This window comes from Canis lupus, chromosome 37 (genome assembly GCF_003254725.2).
Source record: "Canis lupus dingo isolate Sandy chromosome 37, ASM325472v2, whole genome shotgun sequence".
Taxonomy (NCBI): domain Eukaryota; kingdom Metazoa; phylum Chordata; class Mammalia; order Carnivora; family Canidae; genus Canis; species Canis lupus.
The window spans coordinates 4,005,038-4,028,610 of NC_064279.1; the positions used below are offsets into that span (position 1 = coordinate 4,005,038).

General features: G+C 32.5%; 1 long non-coding RNA gene across 2 annotated transcripts in view; it reads right to left on the minus strand.

The window, feature by feature from the left end:
- LOC112656537 (uncharacterized) overlaps positions 1–23,573 on the minus strand; it is a 186,237-nt gene that overhangs the window by 42,496 nt on the left and 120,168 nt on the right. For both annotated transcript variants that reach the window (XR_003134392.3, XR_004812558.2), the window contains exon 2: positions 10,961–11,012. This is a non-coding gene — a long non-coding RNA (uncharacterized LOC112656537). The remainder of the gene's footprint in view (positions 1–10,960; positions 11,013–23,573) is intronic.

The window sequence follows — 23,573 nt, forward strand, 5'->3', positions numbered from 1 at the left end:
AACACCTGCCCAGATCAATTTATCTAAAATAATACTTCCTGCAGTTCCCCCTGCCTTCTTATTAGAATAATAGTTCTAGTAAGGCCAGAACTTCTCTCTAGATACTAAATAAATACAAGTCAATTACATGAAACTAATAATTTATACTGTTTCTATGTTTATAAATAAAGGTGGCCATTTATTCATGTTTAATATTTTAATAAAGTAATAAAGAAAAAATGAGTTATATTCACAATGCTTTTTTTTTTTTAGAGCATTTTACCTTCCAATTCTCTAAGGTTATGTAGGAAGATTGACTTTTTCAATTAATGCCTTTGGCATTTCAATAAATGCCAACATTTCATGGCATTTCAGTCAATGCCAACAGGGAAACACTGATAGAAAATGGAAATGGAAATAATAGATTTGCTAATTAGAGATTTTATCTTTTTAAATATCATTGACACTGTGTTAACCCTTAAAATTATGCTTAAGATTGAGAAGCTGGAAAATAAAAAATAATATGTTTTGTTTAGGGAATAAATATTTAAGGAGTTTCCATTCCTCCTTTTCCTTATGTAAATAAAGTATCTTTCAAGTTCTGCTTTATTTTTATAAAAACTTCTTGTTTTTAAATGGAATAGTTACTGGATTTCATTTTATTTTTAAAGATTCTATTAATTTATTCATAAGACACACAGAGAAAGAGGCAGATACCTAGGCAGAAGGAGAAGCAGGTTCCCTGTGGCAAGCCTGATGCAGGACTCATCCCAGGACCCCAGGATCATGACCTGAGCCAAGGTAGATGCTCAACCACTGAGCCACCCAGGAGCCCATTATAAATTTTTAAATCTAAATAGACAACCACATTATCCCTCACAGACTTATTACTTTGATTAGCTACGTAAAAAAAGATTTCCTAATTTTGAGGAATTTTCTATCTTGGGATAAACTTCACCTGATCAGATTTAAATATTTTAAGTCTTTATAGCTAAATTAAATTTTATTTAAGATATTTTGCACCAATTCTAGAATGATCTGGTCTGTATTTTTCACTGTTTTGTTTTTGTAAAGATTTCTTATAAGTTATTCTGATTACACCAAGATAACAAAAATCTCTCCTACCTTTTATATCTTCTTGAAGAATTTAAATACCATTAGAATTAGAGTTTACTCAAATATATCACTGAATACATCTATGAAAATAGTCATGCCTGGTGCTTTAATGAAGAAAAATAATTCCATACTTTTCTATTATCCTTTAACATAATTTTAAATTGCTTTATCTCCTGGTATCTGATGATTGTATTTGTTAATATATTTTCATTAAAGATTTAAAAATAATTTCCATAAAGCTGAAAACACCAATTGCATATAATTATTTTATTTGCTTTGTATGTATGGCTATATATTTTATATATATATAGAAGATATATATAAAATATATATATATATATAATTTTCACATATAGTTTTGGGTCATTTTGCCTATTTTTATTGTCTTTGTGATGATCGCCTAAATTTATGCTTATTAATTAGTGTTTTTAAATGAATCATCTCTGGGATCTATTTTTCAATTCTACTTTTAATTCAATATATTTTTTTTATCACTTAGAGTTCAACTATTCACAGATCTTTCTGTGTTTGCATTTTGGATGATTTAAATCTCATTCTTTTCAGTGGCTGTGATCAAGAGCTGAAGTGCTGCTTGCCAAACATCATTTCTCTTCTACATGTTCCCTAAGTATATATTGCTTCTAGGAAATTTGCTATTTCTGAAAAGCAGGCTGCAAAAGTTTGGCTGAACACTATTTCTTAAGGATTATATTTGCCAAATGATTAATTTACTTTACAAAAAAACATATTTAATCCATAGGGTCTATGGTAATTTAAGAGTTTGCTTTGGATGGGATTTCTTTAATAGTTTTTAATGTCTGTTAAGTTTTTGTTTTTCTATCCTACATGGATGATATCAACAGATTCCTTTGCCTTCTAGCTTTTGGATAGAAGTTGTGAGTGAGGAGGTTTGCTACAAGATTGGAGAGAGGTATTATGGCATCAATATTTCTTCCTTTAGATTTTTATTTGTGAGGAGGTATCCTTGGGATAACTGTTTCCCTTGATTAAAGGCTGTTTTTCTTCTCAAGAAGATTGACATTAAGGTATTCTCTCCTTCTAGTTTCTGTAACCTTTCAATATTTTTGGTACCAAATATCTAGTTAAGGTAAAAACAAGAAATCGAATGCCAGAAAAGTGAAAGTTATGCTGCTCTCTGAAAAGGAAGAAACCTATCCATTGGAAAGGGGTTAGGATTGAGCATTTGCTGTGCTAGAATTTGTGTGTGTCTCTTAACTTGGCTGGGTTATGGTAATAATTTTATCAAATTAATGAAGTTGTATGGTTTGTAGTTTATGCATTTCAGTGGGTTTTTCGTTTATGTAAAACTGATTATACATTAAAAATTATTTAAGTAAAAGTAACTTGTGTATAGTAAAGAGAGAGGAATTGTATGGCAAGTTAAATATAGTTGCAGAGTATAAGTTTAGTGGGCCAAGAATGGAAATATTTTAAGTCTAGAAAAATCTAATTGCTTTTATAAACTACTTTAAAAAATATCTTTCAGAGTATGTATCTTGATTTATTTGTATTATGATCCTGTTTCATTTTAATACATTATGTATTCAGATATACTATTTGTTGAGTTTAGTATAAAAAGCAAGTATTTTCTAAAAATTATAGGTGTTCAACCTGTAAATATAACTTATAGGTGATGATTTTGAGAATTGCAAACAAAATTATTTTTAGGTGTAATATAATTTATACTCTGTATAAAGAACAAATCTATATTTTTTGTTTTCAATATTGAGTGTTTAAATTGTAACTTTTAAGACACCAGCAGCAGTAATTTGGTAATTGTAACTTTAATGTACAAGTGATTGTGTTTTATATTTTTTGTGTGTGTATAAGTAGTTTGACATAGACATCCTTTCTGACAAATTTACAGAGATAAATGCATATATGAAAATATAAGTATAATATTAAGCAATGGCAATAACAATCCAAAATCAGTAATTACAATATTTATGTTGTGTAAAATTACCTATCAAAAACTTGAACTCTCTTGATAATATAATTCACAGACATTATTGCTTTGCATACAGGCAAAGAACAATCTGGTCAGGCCCAAGCAATGGCTCATGTATGCTAACAGAATGGAATAAATGTAGAAAATCATGAGAGGCTTCCTACAGAATGTTACCTACTGTCAGTTTTACTTCATCTGTATGTATATATTTTTTCTATACTTCTGTTTATGAGAAACTTTACAGTCTTGACTTTCCACATTATGTCTCAGTGTCTGTGCTGAATACTCAATACTCTGTATATTTAATGAATACTAGTACACAATATGCATGTAAAATAACTTAAGTCATGGTACAAAAATTAGAAACAAAAATTGATTCATATCATATTTATGAGTTAGGCTCATAAAAATACAGCATTTGGGTACCTGTATGGTTCAGTCAGTTAAGTGTCTGCCTTCAGCTCAGGTCATGATCCCAGGATCATGGAATGGAGTCCAGTATTAGGCTCCCTGCTCAGTAGGGAGTCAGTCTGTTTCTCCCTCTGCCCTTCCCACTGCTCATGATCTCTCTCTCACTCTTTTAAATAAATAAATAAATAAACAAACAAACAAACAAAAATACAGTGTTTATATATGACACAAATAGAAAATTGCAAACTAGAACATATACTTACATGACAGTATATAAAATATTTTCTTTCACGTATCAGGAAATTTTAGAAACCAAATGAAAAATTGAAAGAAAAATGGAGAACATGAATAAGCAATTAAAACAAAAAGAAGAAATAAGTAAATTAAAAAAAAATAAAAACCTTTCTAAACTAACTTATCTTTATAGAAATGTGTATTAAAGCATTGGAACATATTTTTATATATCAGGAGGAGGGTTAAAGAGGAAATGATTGTCAGTATGGAGGAAGGCATGGGGAAAGAGACACGTATGCATTACTGATAGAAAGATCCTTATAACAATTCTAGATAGTAATTTGGCCACTTGTATTAAAGCACTTAAAATGTAAATACCTTATAACCTTCCATTTGTGGCAATATGTAATAGGCATATCATTACAAATATGCATGGATTTATCTCCTTCCGAGTTCTCTTTAAAATAGCAGCCACAGGGATCCCTGGGTGGTACAGCGGTTTAGCGCCTGCCTTTGGCCCAGGGCGCGATCCTGGAGACCTGGGATCGAATCCCACATTGGGCTCCTGGTGCATGGAGCCTGCTTCTCCCTCTGCCTGTATCTCTGCCTCTCTGTCTTTCTCTCTGTGACTATCATAAATAAATAAAAATTTAAAAAAATAAAAAAATAAATAAATAAATAAAATAGCAGCCACAATCACAAAAAAGAAATAGTCTAAATGAAGATAGATTACATTATTGGTCATAAATAGAAAGAGCTTCACAGTATTTTATTAAGAGAATTATTATCTTATTACCTTAAAAAGATGTAAAGAAGGAAGAGAAAGGGAGAGAAAAAATATTTTCTATAAATATCATGAGTATAATCTTTAAACATTTTGTGTGTCTGTGTGTAATTTTTATTTCAAGTAGGCTCCACACTCAAAGTGGGGCTTAAACTCATGACTGTGAGATCAAGAGTTGTATGTTTTACTGACTGAGCCAGCCAGGTAAGCCAACATTTAAACAGGTTTATGTTTCTATGTTGTCTTTAATGAATACTGCAAAAAGTGTATTTAAAGTAAGTATTAAAAGTGTAAGTTTAATACTTACACTTACTATGTAAGTATTAAAGAGCATAGTTACTTTGATTGTAATGTATGAAACTTGTGCAATCTTTAAGGGAGTGACATTACAACTATGTTGACCTTTTTCTCTTTCTATTTTTGTGTAAAGTGGTAAATACTAATAATGGTTAAAAATAAGATGATGCTCTCTTTTGCACACAGTTCTAAGAGTACTAAGATATATTTTAAAAAAATAGAATGAAAAATGATCATACTTCTCAAATTAGACTTCTGCCAGAAGTCTTCAAATTTCCAAATTATTATTCATAGTAGAGAATTGGGAAACATCATGTTAAATATCACCCATGTGATCTATATTTTATTGAATAAGTGGGAAGGCTTATGAAATATATACATGATACTAGTTAAAATACATTTAAAAGTTACTAAGTACCAGAAAAACTTCACTCATTCAGTTATTTAATATTCACAAGAAGCCAGGGGATTGATATAGTTATTACATCCATTACACATTTCAGAAATATGAAAACGGATAGGTTAAATAATTCAAAGATCACAAAGGCAAGAGTGGCCAAATCAGGATTTGAACTTGAGTCTGACTCAGTAACCCATTGTCTTAATTATGGCAACTCTATGGCAAAGCTAATTTATTATGAAAAAAAAACAGAAAATCAATTTCAAGGAGTAGGTATCACTTAACAAAATACATTGGAATAAATTGGGTGGTGAATGGAGGACATTTTTATGCAGAAAATAGAAGTAAAGTACAATAAAATGTCGATTTCAGCTTCTGGCTGTGGCAGATTGGCTTGCTTCAGTCCACTCTATGACAATAATAAGAAAATTCACATAAAATGAACAAAAAGAATAAGTTCAAGGCAGTAAAATGTGTCAAGGCATTATGGACTTGACCATGAAAGCACATGTGAACTCCTCAATCCTTTCAATTAGGCTCGCCTAACTTTGCCCAAATCCCAAAATAAACAAACAAGCAATAAAAAACACTATAATGAAAATGGGCACCAATACATCCAGGTAAACACAAATTCAATTCGAGAGGAACTGAATAAAAGTGAATAGAATAAATTTTATTAGAACAAAAATGTGAGGTAAAAAATATATTGAATTAAAGCTAGTTGTATATTAAAAATAACACTTCTAAGAAAAAAGTGATAATTTATCATGAAATATATTATGAATATTCAGTATTCACTCCAACATTGATATATATTGGAAAATCACCTCAATGCATTCCAACTAGACATTTAGAGAAATTCTGAATAAATGATTAAGCAAGCTCACAACTGATGCAGACTTTCTGGATTTGAATATAGATATCTAATAGAAATACACTGGATTAGTGTTCTAACTAATGCATGAGCCTACACTATTAATTAGATAAAATATTTTAAAAATTGATATAATAAGCAAATTTAGATTTATTGAGTGATTCTAATTTATGTAAATCAACTTGGTTAATGGCATTCTTTTTTTAAAGATTTTATTTATCCGAGAGTGAGACAGAGATGGCAACAGAAAGCATAAGCAGGGAGGAGAGAGAGAGAAAGTGGGGAGCCTGTGATATATTTCACTTAATATTTATTGTGATACTTCTAATACTAATGCATCACAATGTTTTCTTGTTATAAAATAATCTGCCTTTGATATGACATGCGGGAATGTAATACATATATCTTCTCTTATAGCTTCTGCAATGTTTGTGGTAATACCAAAATTGGTGCATGTTAAATATATAAAATCTATTTTGAATATTTCCTTCAGAGATGAGTCATCGGTAAGGCCACTAGGCATGTATATGTGTGTGTGTTTCTAGTATTCCATGAGTTTGTGTTAGTTTATCTCTTCAGTATAATAGTTAAATTTATCGGTAAGCCAATTTTGGAAATTCCTAGATGTACCAATTCAACATGTCTGAAAGTTGAAGCAATACCTAATCAATGAAAATTTTGAAAGGGGAGTATTAATCATAGGAACTCTAACTTCAGATCCCAAGTAAAAAGCCCTGAAAACTAGCTCCAGTTTTGATTAATGCACCCTTGAAGCATTCTCATCCAAATCTTTCAGTTTACAGGTAAGTAAACTAAAGCAAAAGAAAATTAATGAACTGCTTCAGACTAGAAACCTAAATTAAAAAATAGTATCTGGAAAGAATATGTTTTCTCTTTGGTGATACTGTTCAGAAGGGAAATATATTTTATTGAAGAAGTTAATACTTGGAAATGAACTCAACAACTTAGTAGGAGGTATTGGATGAAATATACTACATAAAGAAGAAAAAGGCTGCAGTGCTTAAGTCTTATGGAGATGCCTGCCCAGAACACAGCTCCCCAGGGGGGTGGGTGGTTGAGACAAAACTGTGCAGGTCTCGTAGTAAAAGATGAATTCTCACCGGGTTAACGATATGCTGAGAAAAGCCATTTAAAAATAAACTGCAAAGACCAACAAATTAATGACCTAACTATCTCAATTCTGGAAGAAAGCCCAAAAAATGTTTGGTAGCAGTTTGTATTACAGAAATAGGTAATAACAAAAAGGAATGTAGCTAGGCTATAAATAGGAAAAAAAATGTACTTAGCCCAAGAGCACTTCTTGGGTTTTGTGGTCTGTTTATAACCCCCTGATAAAGAGGTAGTCTGTGTAAAAACTGCCTGTTAAAATTGAGATTTTTATGGGCTCAATAATTTTCTAAACAATACATCGTACTACACATCACATTAATAACAGTAGTATTATCCTTCTCCAGCTAAAATTACAGTGACATAAAATGGATGTTTAGGTTCAGAATGACAATCCAAAGGACTGTAAATGTTTGTTGTTCAATAAAAGTACCATTTTCTTTATTATACTGAACTATCCAAGAGAAAAACTGAATAACAAACACAAAAAACGAATGTCAAAAAATTAATAAGCATTATTTGAAAAGTATATCTTTCATTTTCATCAGTATCGATCATAATGACATATTTATTAAATGTTTTAGTTGATAAAACAATGATATACATTACCTTAATATCGTTCAATTCATATCCTCTGTAAAAGATAATTCACTAAAACCTTATTTGATAGCAATGGCAACATCATTATTGACCCATTTACACAGCCATTTACACAGCCAAATGATATATTTCAAATACTACCATTTGAAGTTTTTTTCCCCTAGTCTCAAAAGTTATGCCACGCACAGAAAAGTATGGCCAAAATAATAAAACTCACGTAAAACTAACCAGAAATTCAGCAGGAAGAACCAATAAGAAATAGATAATCTGTGGGGAGCAGCTACACAATAGGAATCAGAGACAAGCAAGGAGTAGAAATTGAGAAAAATCCTCTGACAAACTAAGTCACATACTCTGAAAACAGGATAATATTATGAGAATTTCAAGCTTTGGTACAATGCAGATAAACAGATTTCGAATCCAGTTCAACCCTGACTCTATTCAGACAACCCACATAGTACAAGTGTAGCAGAGAGATGTGTGCATGTTCAAGAATATGCATTTACTTCAGCTTCAACTCTCCAAAACACTGTTTGATTTTCAATTAAAAAAAAAAAAACACATGCAACACGAGACACATTTTGTGACTCCAAGACACGTACAAACAATAGCAAATACTTATTTATGTTAGTTGTACCAGATTCTGTTCTAATTATTGTTTTTTTTTTCTTTTTCTTAAAGGTATTATTTATTTATTTATTTATTTATTTATTTATTTATTTATTTTTAAGAGACACACAGAGAGAGGCAGAGACACAAGCAAGAGGAGAAGCAGTCTCCATGCAGGGAGCCCAATGTGGGACTCAATCCCCAGGCCCCAGGGTCACCCCCTGAGCCAAAGGCAGATGCTCAACTGCTAAGCCACCCAGGTATTCTGATTTAACATTTTTAAAATATTTTATTTATTTATTTGACAGAAAGAGAGAGAAAGCACAAGCAGGAGGAGCAGGAGGGGGAGAAGCAGGCTGTCCGCTGAGCAGGGAGCTCTACATGGGGCTCGGTCCCAGGACCTTGGGATCATGACCTGAGCCTGAGGCAGATGCTTAACCTGCTGAGCCACCCAGGCGCCCTTCATTTAATACTTAGGATACCTGTGTCAACTACCAGTGATTATCATCTCTACTTCGCAGATGGGAAACCTGAGGCAGAGAGAAGTGAAGCATCTTGCCCAGGGGCCCAGAGCTGGTAAACTGCCTATATGGAGTCCCAATCTAGGTTGTCTGTACCAAGAATGCACGTTCTCAGCTGCCATGCGATCCTTCTTGTCACTCCTCCTAAATATGAAAACATTAAGTATCCAACCTTCTGCCATAATACAGTCACAGAGAGAACATCATGTGACATCATTTCTGATATGATAATATAGAGGTAACTGGCAAAAGCCTTTAATCAAAGTATACATTATATTAGGTTAATTAAATGTACCTTAAGAAGGAAAGGTGGTACTGTTTTCAGTACAAAAAGAGGAAATCAGTAATGGGCTAAATAAAATATTTATGAAGTTAGTATTAAACTGTCTTATTTAATTGTCTTCACTGACTTGACTAATTTTGTTTCTGGTAAATTACACTCTAAACTGTTGTTATTTTTAGTAGCTCTTAAATAAGACATCCTAATGAATGAAATCTGGCAACCAACACGAATAAATAAGCGCATGTACCTCCATATTTTTAAACAGTTGAGATGGGTTTCTGAGATATAAATTTAACTATATTTTGAGTTGATAACATACAGGGACTTTGCTCTTAATCCAAAAGTATATACCCAGATATACTCCCTGTATGTGGCATGGGATCAAGAGATATTCCGGAAATGTTAAGAAAATTCCATTATTTTAAAGATTTTTTTAGCAACAATGCCACAGACTCTAGCTTTGAAATGGGCATCAAATAACATTCTAATGCACCCAGATTTCACAGCCAATTATTGGGATTTTATTCGAACGTCTCACGATATTCAAGGAAGCTAGTTTATTTGTAATCACACTTAAAAAATAATTTTTTAAAGATTTTATTTATTTGGTCATGAGAGACACACACACAGAGAGGCAGAGACATAGGCAGAGAGAGAAGTAGGCTTTCTGTGGGGAGCCCACTGTGGAACTCGATCCTGAGACTCCAGGATCATGACCTGAGCCAAAGGCTGGCAACTGAGCCACCCAGGTGTCCTTTAAAAAAAATAATTTAGGTTAAATTACATATTCATGAAATTCCTTTCTTAAAAAACAACTTCCAACTGTAAGACTATTCCGAACAATAAACTGAAAATTTTCAAGTAATTACAACATTTTATGAAAATGTAAAATCTTATAAATATAAGCAAACAAAATTAACTTATTCCTTCAATTTTGGCTTGGAGTTCAGCTCTACAACAAGGGTTCTTTTTGTACTGCCCAAGAACATTTTAGATTTAAAAAATAGAAACCAATCCAAGCCACCCTTAAAGAAGAAACCAGATAAAATGAGTGCACACGTACACACACACACATACACAGTGGGGCAAAGCAAAGGGGAAAGGTGTGTAAAGATACCTTGTCATCTCATGGGAAAAAAAAAAAAAAAAAAAGGGCTATGGGTGGGAAATGCAGTGGAGCCAGCTGAGATACTTTGGGTGGAAAGCCACTGGGACCTGACATCTAATTTCTCAAACATTCTCTGCGAAATGTCTCATCTCATCTACATCATTCTCTCCGCAAACTGGATTTCTTTTCTCTGTAATCTCATCAGGAAATGTCTATTCCAATAAAATTCAGGATTGCATTTTCTCTCAAGTTTAATATTATTAGAGAATGACTAGGTTCTCAATCAGCAAACCAAATTCCCAGGAGACAATATCTGCCTGGCCAACGTCGCTCATTTGTCCACTTGAATTTCAGCTCTCAGGAGAGAGGGGGCCTCTCTGACATGGGTAAACATGAGGACAGAGGCCCTGCCTATGAGGGTAAGGGCAAAACCACACATAAAGTCTTTCTTAGCTATTAACATATTTAAAAGACCTTTTTCACTGTTTTGCAGTGTGATATGCATGGGGAAACTGAATTAAAAATGAATTTAAGTCAGTTTTTAGAATAAATAGAGGAGGAACAATTAGTTGATAGAATAATTTGAACATTTCAGTGAAGGTTCTTTAGAGAACTTGGGAAAAAAATGAAATTTAAAATCCGCTTACCGTAAACAAGGAAAATGTGTAGCAGTTGCTAATCACTTTCACTTCATTGTACCTAAAAGGTGATCAATAATATTTCTTAATGAACAGAATTTTTTTAATTTAAATTCAATTAGCCAACATAAAGTACATACTTAGTTTCAGATACAGTGTTCAATGATTTACCAGCTGCGTGTAACACCCAGTGCCCTCCTTAGTGCTCCTTGTCACCTAATTACCCCTGCCCCCCACCCACCTCCCAAAGAACATAAATTTCATTGGATTTTATTCCTCAGGAATTTATGGGCTCCTTTACTGTCGTTCAAATAGGAAGTAATTGAAGTCAATGTGAAGGTAAAGGTATTTTAAAGTGACCACTAATTGTTTCACACCTTCTTTGTTACACCTTTGTCAAGAAATCAAATGAAATATCTACTGTGTGTCTATAAATAAGACATAAGAAGGATTTGTAGTTCAAGTTTTTTTATGTTTAATTTCTATTTTATAGATTTTATAGTTTTTTATTTTATAGTTTTTATTTTATTAATTTATTTTATAGATTTCATCATGAAACGGAAAATTTCAAATCTAGAAAATTAAACTACAAGAATTCATTGATATAAAACTTTTTTTTTTTTTTTCCTCAGTGAGTGGAGATTCTGAGTTGACTTAGGCTTTCCTTACCTTACAGGGGTTTAATTAATATTTTATTTGGCTACTTCCAAAATTTGCATTTAAAGCCATTTCTTTTCTATAGCTAAAGAGCTATAAATTGTTCCTTCTGGTAAGCAAAGGAATATTCAAATGTGTATTCTCCCAAACTTTGTTTGTAAAATATTAACACATTTTACTTCAAAAGAGAAAAAAGAATATTCAGAAAATAATGGATAGTGTAACTGAAATCATGCTGGAAAAGAACTGTGTTGCAATGATAGACAACTTCAACTCAAATTATCTTCAAAATGGCCTTTTAAGTATGATGGGGAACCAAGGGCTAGCTGAGGACAAAGCACAAGCTGATATCCCACAAAGGACCTCCACGGGGTGGGTTAAGTGTGAGTTCCTAGAAGCTTCCAATTGTCTTAAAGTTAATGCCTTGCTAGAGGGAAAAACAATCTTTAACTTGACAATGGCAAGGCCTCCAGTACCTGGAGGTCTTCCTTTGCAGATGAAAGTCCTTTTGAAATCTCCCTTTTCCTTACCTCCCCCAGCCCCCAGGTACACAATCAGCCACCCCCACTAGCCCTGGGCAGCAGCTCCTCCTGACCACGGGTCCTGTCCCTGTGCTTTAGTAAAACCAACATTTTGCACCAAAGACGTCTCTAATTCTTTCTTGGTCGTCAGCTCCGGACCTCACCTATATTCCAGAACTTCATCAAGTGCAATTACGATATAATACAAATAAAACACATACACAGGATACTTATTTCAGACATATAAACTACATCTCAAAAAACAGCATTTCCTTTGTTATAATTGAGATTTTATTTCTGTTTCGATCTGTGTTTTGCAAATTTCTTATAAGCAAAAAGAACTTTCGGTAGCCATGCTGATAAACCTTTTGATTAGGGTATGGAGTCCAGGTAATTTATCAATATATCCTATTAATTTCTTCTTTTTATATCTTTAATTCTATAAAAATCCAGTCTGAATATAAGAGTCTCGCATTATTGGGACAAATCTAGTACCTTCCATTTGTTTGAACAAATAACTCATTATACCGATAGAAAAACAGTCACAACTGCTATGATATTTTACTTGCTGGATCTAAACCTTTCAGTCATACCCACCTAATGTTAGGTCAGTGCCACTGCATTGCTGTCAGGTCACCTTATTTATTCAATCCTCTTAAGTTCTAGCCTGTATTTACTTACATATGGGACAAAACTCTATTTGGCTACATTTAGAATCATTGTGGAGCTTTAAGAAATGTCCCTGCCTGGCTCATAGGCCTAGAATTTCTTTTTTTTTTTTTTTTCTTTTTTTTTTTAATTTATTTATGATAGTCAGAGAGAGAGAGAGAGAGAGAGAGACAGGCAGAGACACAGGCAGAGGGAGAAGCAGGCTCCATGCACCGAGAGCCCGACGTGGGATTCGATCCCGGGTCTCCAGGATCACGCCCTGGGCCAAAGGCAGGCGCTAAACCGCTGTGCCACTCAGGGATCCCCATAGCCCTAGAATTTCTAAGTGATCTCACATGTTTCCTGACATTATGGTTTATAAACACTCCGAGGGTGAGTCTAATACGCAACCAAGCATGACAATCACTTCAACACTAAGCAAAATGCTTACATTTACAATATGAATTTTCAGAATATGTTTCAAAATTCCACTGATTTTCTAATTATTCTTCTACATGTGAAACAAAGGAAATATTTTTCATTTTTTTTAATTAACAGCTTTATTAGATATCAGTCATATACCATAAAATTCGTGTTTTTGAAGTATATATTTATTTAGTAGTTTTTAGTACATTCAGAGTTGGGCAACCATTACTCCCATCTAAGTTCAGAGTAGTTTCACCACCCAGAAAAGAAACCCCATGCCCCTGAGCAACCACTCTGCCTTCTGTTCCTCCCCCTACCCTCTAGTAAACACACATTCATTTTTTTGTTTCGGTGAATTTGCCTATTCTGGACATTTTATATAAATTAAGTCATGTAATATGTAGTTTTTTGTCATTTGGTTGTTTCATTAAGGATGATCTTTTTTAAGATTAATCTTATTTTAAAACATGCCAGTACTTCATTTAGGTGTTTATATAATTTGTCAATGTATAGATATATTCTATTTTGTCCATTTGTTGGTTGATGGCCATTTTGGTTAGTGGCAGGTTTGCTGTTTCAAATAATGCTCCTGTTGACATTAGTGTACAGGTTTCTGCGTGGACATATTTTAATTCACTTGCATATATACCTAGGATTATACTTGTTGAGTCATGTGGTAATTCTTTATAAAACTTTTTGAGCAACTTCCAACCTGTTTCCTCCAGCAAATAAATAATTTTGTATTCTCATCAGCAATGTATGAAGGATCCATTATCACCGCATTCTCTTTAACACTTGGGATTATCTTTTTTTTTTATATTATCCACTCTAGCAGTATCTTTTTAAAGCTTTACCTTACATTCCCTTAATGACTAATGATATTGAACATCTTTTCATGTGCTTCTTGGTCATTTCTACATCTTCCTTAGAGAAAAGTCTATTCAGATATTTTGCCTATTTTTTCTTTATTTTGCCTATTTAAAAGTTATTTATCTTTTCATTTTTGAGTTGTAAGGGTTCTTTATGGAATCTTGATAAAATCCTTATCAGATGTGGGATTTGCAAATATGTTTTCTCATTCCTACAGTGATCTTTTCTTTCTTCATGATGTCCTTCTAATCATGAACATTTTTAATTTTTAGGAAGTCCAGTTTCTCTATATATTTTTGCCATTTGTGATTTTTGTGTTATATCTAAACTCAATCTAAAGTAATGAAGACTTAATTCTTGTTCTTTAGTTTTAGTTTTCTTTCCCCACCCCACAGACCTTAATGATATATAAATTACATGCAACATTGTGACAAATAAATTTAAGGTATACAACATAAATATACATATATATTATTTTATATATTTATATAAAATATATTATTTTATATATTTATATAAAATATTTTATTTTATATATTTATATATTTACTTTATACAAATATTATATATAAATATAATATAATGCTATTTGTATGAATATTTACATATTTATATTTATATATAACAACTTATATATAAATATATAAAATAACATATATATAAAATCCCACTTAATTATGATCTATTAGTAAACACACAAATGTCAATAGTTACAGTTTTTATGGTGAAAACTTCTAAAATCTACTCTCTTAGCAACTTTCAAATATGCAATAAATATACTTAATTATAGTCATCATGCTGTACATTACTTCACCTGAATTACTCATCAGATAGCTGGGAATTTGTATCCATTTACCATCTTCATCACCCTACTCCCTTAGCCACCACAATTTGTTCTCTATATGAGTTAGTTATTTTATATTTCATATAAAAATGAGATCATAAAGTATTTGTCTTTATTTGTCAAACATTTCACTTAACATAATGCCTTCAAGACTCATCCATGTTGGCACAAATGGCAAAATTTCTATTTTCATGGCCAAATAATATTCCAGTGTGTGCATTTGTGTGTGTGTATCACACATTTTTTTTTTTTTTTTTTTTTTTTTTGCTTATTTGTAAGTTGAAACATAGGGGACACCTGGCTGGCTCAGTTGGTTACACATCTGCCTTTGGCTCAAGTAGTGATCCCAGGGTCCTGGGATGGAGCCTGCATCTGGCTCCTTGCTCAGTGGAGAACCTGCTTCTCCCTCTGCACCTCTCCCTCATCATGCTCTTTCTCTCACTCTGCTTTCTCTAAGTGTTAAATAAAATAATAATTATATATATAAGTAAATTGTTTATATATCTTGACTATTGAAAATATGTAATGCTGCAATGAACAAAGAGATTCAGATATCTTGAGACAGTGATCTCATTTGCCTTGGATATAAATACCCAGAAGTGAGGACTCCTGGGTGGCTCAGCAGTTGAGCATCTGCCTTTGGCCCAGGGTATGATCCTAGAGTCCTGGGATCAAGTCCCACATTGGGCTTCCTGCATGGAGCCTGCTTCTCCCTCCGCCTGTGTCTCTGCCTCTCTCTCTCTGTGTTTCTCATAAATAAAATCTTTTAAATAAATAAATAAATATCCATAAATAAATAAATAAATAAATAAATAAATAAATATCCAGAAGTGGAATTGTTGGATCATATGTTAGTTCTATTTTTAATTTTTTGAGGAACTCTCACATTGTTTTCCATAGTGGCCACATCACTTTGCAGTACTACCAACAGTGTACAAATGTTCCCTTTTCTCCCATTCCTTGTCAGCATTTATCTCTCACCTTTTTGATATTAGACATGCTAACAGGCATGAGATGATATCTAATTCTGGTTTTGATTTGTATCTCTCTAATGATTAGTGATGTTGAGCACCTTTTCATGTACTTTTTGACCACACATATGTCTTTGGAAAAATGTCAATTCATGCACTTTGCCCATTTTTCAACTGGATTCTTTGTATATTTGCTATTGAGTTCCCCAAATATTTTGGATATTAAACAATTGTCAGATATGTGGTTTACAAGCATTTTCTTTTATCCCATGAGTTTCTTTTTCATTTTGTTGATTATTTTACTATGTATGTGCTTTTTATTTGATATAGGCCTACTTGTTTACTTTTGCTTTTTATTGCTTGTGCTTTGAATAGCACATCCATAAAATCATTGTTAAAACCGGTGTCAAAAAGATTTTTTCTCCATATTTTCTTCTGGGAGTTTTATGGTATCAGGTTTTACATTTAAGTCTTTAATTCATTTGAGTTAATTTTTGTGAATGGTAAAAGGTAGGAGTCCACGTTCATTTGTGTGTGTGTGTGTGTGTGAGAGAGAGAGAGATTTTTTTGCACACCATTTATTGAAGAAACCATTTTCTCCACTGAGTATTCTTGGCTCCCTTATAAAATACTAGCTAACCATACATTCATGGGTTTAGTTCTGGCTCTCTATTCTGTTCCATTAATATATGTGTTTCTACACCAGCAGCATAAGATTTATTACTATAGCTTTGTGGTATAGTTTGAAATGAGGAAGTGTGACGTATCAAGCTTTGCTCTTCTTTTTCTGGAATGCTTTGGCTATTTGGGGTCTTTTATGGTTCCCTATGAAGTTCAAGGCTGTTTGTTTCCTCCCAATTTCTACAAAAGACGCCACATTTATCTTGATAGGGAATGCATTGAATCTATAAATTGAGTATCATGGACGTTTTTACAATATTAATTCCTCCAATCCAAGAATAAGGGGTATTGCCCCTTTTATTTGAATCTTTGATTTCTTTTATCAATATATTATAGTTCTCAGTTTATAAATCTTTCACCCTCTTGGTTAAGTTTATCCCCAAGCACTTTATTCCTCACTATGATAATGTGAATGGGATTGTATTCTTAATTTCTCTTTCAGATGTTTTATTGTTAGTTTATATATATGCATACTAGTTTTGTATACTACTTTTGTATTCTGCAAATTTACTGCATTCAATTTTTGATGGAGTTTTTTAAACTCTTGGTATATAAAATCATGTCATTTGTAAACAGAGACAATATTGCTTCTTCCTTTCTAATTCAGATGCCTTTTATTTCTTTTTCTTCCTGAATTTCCTAAGACTTCCAGCACTCTACTGAATAGGAGAGGTGAGACTGTGTACTCTTATTCCGTTCCTGATCTTAGAGAAAAAGCTTTCTGCCTCTCATCATACTTAGGTATGATGGTAGCTGTGGGCTAGTCAACTTTATTATGTGAAAGTATGTTCCATCTCTACCAAATCAATTGAGAGTTTTTATCATGAATGGATGTTGAATTTTGTCAAATACTTGTTTTTCATCTATTGAGATCATCATGTGCTTTTTATATTTTATTCTAGAATATTATTGTGATGTATCACATTCACTGATTGCATATTGCCTTGTATCCCATAGGTGAATCCCACTTAATTATGGTATTTAGTCATTTTAATACGCTGTTGAATTCAGTTTTCTAGGAATCTGCTGAGAATTTTTACATCGATATTCACCAAAGATACTGCCCTTCAGTTTTCTTGTAATATCCCTATCTGACAGTATCAGTGCAATGCTGGCCCTGTAAAATGAACTTGGGAATGTTGTTTCCTCTTCAATTTGGTATTAGTTCTTTAAATATTTGGTAGTATTCACTAGTGAAACTATCTGGCCCTGAGCTTTTTTGTTGGGGAAGATTTTTTAATTCAATCTCCTTACTTGTTTTAGTCTGTTCAGGTTTTCTTTTTTTTTTTTTTTTCATGATTTGGTCTTAGTAGACTGTATGTTTCTAGGAATTTATCAATTTCTTCTAAATTATCCAGTCAGCTGGTATATAATCGTTCCTAGTAGTTGTTATCATATAATCCTGATTTTTTATGTGTCTCTGTGTTTCTGGCAGCTCAACTTGATCGTCCATTTTTTCTTTTCATCTGCCTACATTTACGTCTTGCAATGAAATTCTATTCTTCCTTTACTCTTCCTTATGTCCATTTAGCTCATTTAAAATGTTTGCTCTGATTATTTCATTTTATTTTACTCTTGTGACTAATATTGTTTGTCATTGGCTACCTCTCAGAATATTTCAGTGTTGTTACCCTGAATACCTACTAAAATCTTGATGATCAACTTTAAATATGCCAGTCTAGTAATTGTTTCGCTTTTCTGTTTAGGCTTTGTTTTAATTTATGTAGAAACAGAATTTTGGCTAATCTTAAAGTAGCTTTTTTCAAATTTACTGATTCCATTGTTGTTTGGTATATATCACTACCATATTTTTAGACCCTTTCTTTTTTTTTTAAGATTTTATTTATTTATTCATGACAGACACACAGAGAGAGAGAGAGAGAGGCAGAGACACAGGCAGAGGGAGAAGCAGGCTCCATGCAGGGAGTCCAACATGGGACTCGATTCCGGGTCTCCAGGATCACATCCCAGGCTGAAGGTGGCACTGAACCAGTGGGCCACTGGGGATGCCCAGACTTTCTTCTTTAAAGAGGATCTTAACTATTGTCTCCTTGATTATAGACTGAACTGAGTCCTTTCGAAATAACAGAATATCAGAAGGGAAAAATAGCGACTTTGAAATGGAGAAACCTGGCAGATACTGAATCAAATGATCAGGTTAACGTTAATAGTATTGTCATGTGAATTTCATTTGCACATTGCCTCTGTAGAAGTTTTTTTCCCAAATTATGACTTCAATATATTCATTTAAAAATATCAAACAAACCAAAAATCAAAGGACATTCTACAAAATATCTGACCAAAATACCAAAAGGAAAGGAGACTGAAAAATTATCACAGCTCAGGAGAGACTAAGAAACATGATTACTAACTGCAGTGTGGTATCTTGATTTGAATCCTGAAACAGAATAAAAATATTATTGAAAAAGTGCTAAAGTATCAAAAAGTCTATAGTTAGTAGTAGCATAACGATGTTAATTTCTTAGTTTTGATAAATATAACATGCATCTGTTGATAATAGTATTAGAGGAAGCTAGATGAAAACTGGAAGGAAGTATTTCACACTCTCTGTAACATTCATAAGACCTACAATGATCTAAGCAAAATTTTTTATTTTTATTTATTTTTATTTATTTATTTTTTTTAAGATTTCATTTATTTATTCATGGAAAACACAGAGAGAAGGAGGCAGATACACAGGCAGAGCGAGGGGGAGAAGCAGGCCCCATGCAGGGAGCCCGACATGGGATTCGATCCTGGGTCTCCAGGACCTCACCCTGGGGTGAAGGCAGGCGCCAAACTGCTGAGCCACCAGGGATCCCCTAAGAAAAAAATTTTAAAGTGAATAATACCATATCCACAATTGGATATTCTTTGATTTTTAAGGATTCGACTTTTTACTCTAGTATGAATGCAAAAAAGTTTAAGATATACCTATGATAGGATTTGTGGTAGAATTTGAAAGTTGGTTATAAAAATTACATGGAATAATAAATCCCAAGACTTTGTTGAGAAAAGGATATATAACCTATAATATGCATATATGTGTATGTATACCCATAAAGATATATTAATCTACTCACATATAATGTATATTCTACAAAGTACAAAATTATAATTACAAAATTACAATATTCACAGAAATATATACAATTATCAATTATATATTTAATAATCATATGTAATTATGTATGTACACAAAAGTTCATACAATATTTGAGACACTAAAGTATAGTTATAGGAAAGGTTGATTATATGGGATTTGATCTCTGCTGACTAATGCAACTTTAGCTTGCACCATTGTCCTCTTTATTTCCTACTCTCCTGGCCCCTGACCTTAGAATTGGCCAATGTCTTTCCCATCAACCTTGTTTAGTATTCCTGGAATAATTACTACTTCATCTTCTTAAATCCAACTCACTCTTCCAGCTTAAAATAATTACCAATTTCTAATGAGTCTTTTTCTAATATCTGGTTGGATAAGGACTTATATTTTATAAACCTATTATTTTTCCTTTGTAATACTTGCAAAAATTGCAATTTTGTCCTTATTTATGTAGGTATCTTCTAAAGATGTAACAGCCCATATTAGTTTGTGAGGACTGTCACAACAAAATACCACACACTGGATGGCTTAAATGGCAGGGATGTATTTTCTTACAGTTGTGGAGGCCCAAGATCATGATAGGTGTGGTCATGTTTGGGCTTTTGGACAATTGCTTTCTTGTTATGTTCTCACATTGTCTTTCCACTGCATGCAACCTTCATATTTCTTTATCTTCTTCTAAGAACACCAGTCATATTTGATTAAGGCCCACCCTAATGGACTCATTTTAATTTGATCACCTCTTATAGAGATTTTACTTTACCAAATATGGTAATATTCTGAAATACTAAAGGTTGGAACTACAGCATATAAATTTTGGAAGGATACAATTCAGCCCATAACATTCCCCATTTTATTTGGCTTTATGAGATGTGGTCCATGCCTGTCTTGTCCATATTTTTATGCAATCTTTTTAATGAATGAATGGAGAATGTACAAATGAACATTGCTACATAAGTGGAAGTGAGTTACGACTTTACTTTTATTTATAATATGGTCTAAATCAAGCTGACTGCATCAATCTATAAGCAATTGAACAGCCTAATCAGGTAGAAATATATTCACAATCTAAGGTAATGATAGTCATTTTGAGGTTAACTATAATATTAATGTCACTAAGGTGACAATTTCCTCTGTCATTTCCAATTTTCTCTACTTACACTTTTTAAAAAGGAATGTTATCAAATAGAAAAATTCAATATGATTAGATTATGCCAACCCATATGTTCTTGAACTAGGTTTCTGAAGCTGATTCCTTAAGAGATTTCAGTTTATGCTCTTCTTGAGCTGTCTCTTTGTTAACAGGCAATCATTTTCCTGACTGAATTTTTTATAAAAGCTCTTATGTAAAAATTGGCTCTTTGAAGATTTTCATTTTTATGTCTTGTTTTAAAATACAGAAAATGATTTATTTTTAATAGCATATAGGCATGCTTAAAGAATCTGAAACCACCACTTAAGGAATATATAAGTTACATGAAATTTTCATCTGTAAGTCTATTTTTGGTAAACTTTTTGTTAAAGTACAATATTCATACAGAAAAATGTTCAAGTGTTAAGTGCACGGTTCAATGCATTTTAATTAAGTAAATCACCAGTGTAACTGGCACCCAAATAAGAAATAGAACCAGCTCTCCCTAATGTCTTCTTCAAGTTGATAACCTCAAGGTAACACGTATCATAAATTCTATCTCCATAAGGTTTTCTTTAAAGGTTTCAAATTTTATACAAATTAACTTAAACATTATGTACTCTTTTAGGTCTAGCTTCATACAAACATTCACTCAGGAATATGCTTATGAACTAATCCATATTATTACACACCTAAATAGTTTATATACTATTCCATTCAGTAGATACATTTTAGTATTTATTTATTTAGCAAATAAATAATCAGAGTTTTAATCAAGCCCAAATGAAGACAGCTTAGTAAATATAATTTGTCTATTTTATTGTTGAATATTTGGGTTGTTTCCATTTTTTATTTTTCCTTATTAGACAAAAGTGTTGCTATTAGAATCCTTGTATATATGTTTGGCATAAATATATATCCATGTTGGACTTACACCTATTAGTAGAATTTCTGGTTCACAAAATATACATATATTCATTGTTACTAAATTCTACCAATCATTTCTCAAAGATGGCAATGCAGTTTCCATTTGGTTCCCTCTCTTTTGAGATAGTTACCCTTGAAACCTAGCTACCATACTTTGAGAAAGTTAAGAAGCTATAACTTTAGTTGAGATCTCACCTGACAGCATACATCAACTACACAACATGAGTGAGAATGCCCTGAGATGACTCCAACTCCCAATCTTCATGCCAGCCCAATTCATGTCAAGTGGAAACGAGAAGAATTATCCCCACTGAACATGCTCAAATACCAGATTAACAAGTAAATATATATGTTGCTATTGGTTTGACCCATTAAGTTTTAGAGTGATTTGTTATACAATAATTGATCATTGGAAAGGGAGAAAGCTTGTAGATAATACGATGATAATGAATTATTGAAAGACATGATATTTTTTATCATTTGGGACATGTCTAGATAGTCATGTATTTGGTAATTAAGTAATCATTGACATTTCCATAACTATCTATCAATTTTAGGCTTTATTCTGATAAAGAATAACATCATTTGATGTCACATAATTTCTTACAGTAGACTACCTGTATCAATCATCATTTTTTAAATATTTTATGTATTTATTTATGAAAGACACATAGAGAGAGGCAGAGACACAGGCAAAGGGAGAAGCAGGCTCCTTGAGGGGAGCCCAGTGTAGGACTGGATCCCTGGACCTGGTGACCACACCCTGAGCTATAGGCAGATGCTCAACTGCTGAGCCACCCATGCATCACTTCAATCATCATTTTTAAGAACAGTTTGAAGGAGACATGTAATTTTTAGCTTTTACCTTATAACTTAAAGAAAACACAGAAAATACATATGGCCATTTGTGTATCTTATTTCATGAAGCATCTCTTCAGATAGTTTGCACAATTTTTTTTTAGTTGTTATCTTTTTATTATTGAGGTCTAAGAGTTTTAGGTATTTTAGATGCTAATAGTTTGTCAAATACCTGTATTATGAATATTTTCACCCTTTCTACAGCTTTTTTTCATTTTTTTTAAATTTAACTTTTTTGGAGAGGGTGTTTTGTACTGGTGAACTCCTATTTTTATTTTCTTATTTTATGGTTTAGAACTCATTTTGTTTTGTTTTATTATTTTGCTTACTCCACGGTTATGAAGAGATGTTCCTGTGTTTTCCTCTAGGAAGTTAATAGTTTTAGCTTTTAAAACCATTTTATGTTTTTTTTTTCTTTTTTTAAGGATTTTATTAATTTATTCATGAGAGACAGAGGGAGAGGCAGAGACAAGGGCAGAGGGAGAAGCAGGCTCCCTGCTGGGAGCCCAATGTGGGACTTAACCTCAGGATCCCAGGGTCACAACCTGAGCCAAAGTAGATGCTCAACTGCTGAGCCATCCAGGCATGCCCCATTTTATGTTTCATTTTGAATTTTTGTTGGAATATCAGGCTTTTTAACCACTATTTATTTAAAACACTAACTTTTGAATTGCCTAGGTACTTTCTAAAAAATCTGTTCAGATTATAGGTCTACATTGGATTCTATTCTGTTCAATCAATCCATGTTTACATCCTTAATACAACCAAATTGTATTGATTACTATAGCAAAATAATAAAACATTCAGAAAGTTTTTGACTATTCAATATCTTTTGCATTCCTATTTAAATTTTGTTATCAATTTGTTATTTTCTCCATTAAACCTGGTGAGACTTTGAACGAGATTGCATTAAATCTGTACTTCAAGTTGGGGGGCATTGCAATCTTAACATTATCAAATTTTGCAACACTTATTTATGTC